The sequence below is a fragment of the Lynx canadensis genome, chromosome B1 (assembly GCF_007474595.2).
Source record: "Lynx canadensis isolate LIC74 chromosome B1, mLynCan4.pri.v2, whole genome shotgun sequence".
Classification (NCBI taxonomy): Eukaryota; Metazoa; Chordata; class Mammalia; order Carnivora; family Felidae; genus Lynx; species Lynx canadensis.
In genome coordinates, this window is record NC_044306.2 from 178,033,647 (window position 1) to 178,036,887 (window position 3,241).

Consider the following 3,241-nt stretch of genomic DNA (forward strand, 5'->3'; position numbering starts at 1 on the left):
ATTTCAGTATTAAAATGACCTAAAACTGGATCCAATAGTTTAAATAGGACTTCTAGAAGCAAACTGCCCAGGCTATTGCGCACAATTTTGATATGATTCCTTTCCTTCCTTCCTTCCTTCCTTCCTTCCTTCCTTCCTTCCTTCCTTCCTCCCTCCCTCCCTCCCTCTCTCTCTCTCTTTTTCTTTCTTTCTTTCTTTCTTTCTTTCTTTCTTTCTTTCTTTCTTTCTTTCTTTCTTTCTTTCTTTCTTTCTTTCTTTCTTCTTTTCACTTCCTGGGTACGTTTATACATGCCAAAATGAAAGCGATACATCTACAAGGGCACAGCAATGCTCCATGTTCCTATCTAACAGAGCTTGCTGAGGTTTACAGCCAGACTGATGTTCCAGCCGATGTGTACTCCAAAGTAAAACTGGCTAATGATGACCATGAACAGGTGCAGGACTCGAAGTTTTTACTTCTTTTATCATCACTCCTGATTTTATAAATGATGAAGCCCATCAACCCCATTCCTATCCAAATCTCCTGGTAAATTTGGATATAATAGGACTTCATGAAGACCCAAACATTTTTAACAAAGCTTTGAAGCATCTCAGCACAGGACCTCCGGCTCAGGACGCCCCATCTAGTCGGCCAACAACTAGGAAAACGTCATTGAGTGATATGATTCCTCTTGAGGATGTAAAATTGCAATGCCTTATTTAGCTTCATTGTCTTAGCCAGTATCTAAGAAAACGTCCACAAATCTTTCTGAATCCTCACAACAGACAAATACAACAACTGATTATTCTGTCTTAAATGTTATTTTTATTTCCATAACCTAATTGACTCTTTTATTAGTCAACTTTATTTGACAGTTCAAGGCTTATTAGAATTTGTAGAAACCTGGAATGTTCCTGAAAAAAAAAAAAAAAAGCCTACCCATCCAGATGTAATCTTACTCAGACTTTTACAAAAGTTTAAATGTTTTTTCCATCAAATTGGTGATAGAGTTATGAAACTTTTTAAGTTGAATTTATATAATCTCAAAGAAAAAAGCTTATTCTGAACACTGTTTTATCCCAAAATTAAAGTCAGAAATGTCCTACTCAAAATCATCTCATCTTAGAAGAATTGAAGTCAAAATGCCTTAAAAGACAGGCAGGGTACATCTATATGAATGTTTCTATATTTCTTTGTGTCAAGTATTGCTGAGTGAATCCATTCATTCTGAAAGATCTAGCCAAATGAGTTCCACCAAATCAATATGCTGGTAGTAATCCCTAAGTTTCCAAAGATTTCTCAGAACATCTGGTAGAGTAGAAAGCACGTATATGCCAATTTCAATTCATGTACCTCCTGGATTAATATCTAAATCTGGGAACTGGTAAATACCTAATCCTCAAATTTAACTCTGTAAAGTCTTTAATGATTAGGGCTTAGCAAACCATTTAACAACAGTTACTCTGAAAATACAAAGGGAAGAAAAAAAAATGAAGAACATTTCCAAAATTCTAAGACCAGTGTCTATTCTTTTCGGAATCCATTTAGACAAAATAATGAATGAATTCAAATGTATCTATATCACCTTTCCCACTTTGTAGAGAAAGAATCCTTTGTGTGAACTTAAAGCCTGCTTATCTTGGATGCTTGATAGTTTTAGCATATCCATTACACAATTAAAGATACAAGATAAAATGTCTTTAGGACTGATAGCACTTTGAAATAAATTTACTTGAAAGCACTATGCAATATTTTACGAAAACCAATGGGTGGAAAAGTATTCAAGAAACCTGGAGACTGAATATCTCACCCTTGAAATGTGGAGAAGGGGGCAAAGAAACAAGAGGCAGGGCTGTTGACTTCAATTTGTTGATAGCTAACAAGTTCAGCTAAACTTAGTTTTCTTCTTTTTGATATTTGTTTATTTATGATCCTGTGATCTGTCCTGTAAAAGGGGGAGTTTTACGTTTCATGTATATGATTATGGAAAATGTCTAAAAGACCTCAGAATAAAGGAAATGTCTACTTTATCCCATCCCTGCCCTTAACTTATACACATGATGCACAGAGATGCAAGGCTAGTGCAAATGAACAAGGTTCTAATTGATTGATTGATTGATTGATTGATTCATTCATTCATTCATTCATTCATTTATTCAGTCAGGTGTTCCATAAATACATGTTCTCAACTCTTATGCATATGAACTAGAAATAAAATGGTGAATTAAAATGACATGTTTCTCACTTTGGTAGAATTTAATGGAGAAGGTAATTATAATAAAGCAGCCATATACAAACTATAGATTTAAGATTTCAGTCTGTGCTCATTGGTACAAAGAGAAAGTAGACAATGAGTTTATCAATGTACCTGATTTAGGTGAGGGGGGCCTAGGCAACAAAGTCTTACCGCAAGAAATGAAGTTTTAGCTGACATTTCAGAAACAAAGAGGTTTTATTTTGTTTTGTTTTGTTGTCTCTAAAATAGGTAAAGTTGAACATGCAGAGGTTTAATGCCAGGATTTCTTTTCAGAATCAGGGGAAATTCAGATGAATTTATTCTGCTGCAATATGGGAAATCTACAGCATTTGTGCACAGAATACACACAGGGTAAATTGCTTTGGGCAAACTGCTACAAGTCCATTAAAGAAGATTTATCTTTCCTTCTTTTCTTCTCCTTTTCTCTTCTTTTACATTTGGTTCCCCATGTAGCCTGGTTCTTAAGACTTTTACCTAATCTCTCAGCTTCAACTGTTATCCCTGTGTGGCTGATTCTTAAATCTATGATTTCAGCCCAGACCAGTCTTTGTGATTCTAAAACTTCCTGATGGATGTTTTTATTTGAATATCCTTTTCTTTCCTTAAATATTATACATCTGATGAAAACTTCTCATTTTTCCCTCCATCCTTATCCCAGATGGTTGTCTAATAGTTCTGAGTCTGGAAAATTTAGGATAATATGGACCCTTCTCATATTCATTCATTCTCTGCCCCCCACCCTCTGTGTATGCATATGTGTGTATGTGTCCACATACGTAGGTGTGTGATTTCCTTGATTTTCATTAAGACCACTGCAATTGATATAATGCAATTTTGGTTCTTAGTTTTGGGTTTTGGTTGACTTTTACATAAATGGAATCATTATCAAGTGTATTCATTTAATATTTAGCCAGTTGGTTGGGAATAGCTCTAATTTTTCATTTTCCTTGCAGTATAGAATTGCATGCATATAGCACAACTATCTGATCCATTCTAAAATTGTT

At 34.8% G+C, this 3,241-nt stretch overlaps 1 pseudogene; it reads right to left on the reverse strand.

The window, feature by feature from the left end:
- Nucleotides 1-414: 414 nt before the first annotated feature.
- On the reverse strand, nucleotides 415-589 carry LOC115511626 (annotated as a pseudogene).
- Nucleotides 590-3,241: the final 2,652 nt, after the last annotated feature.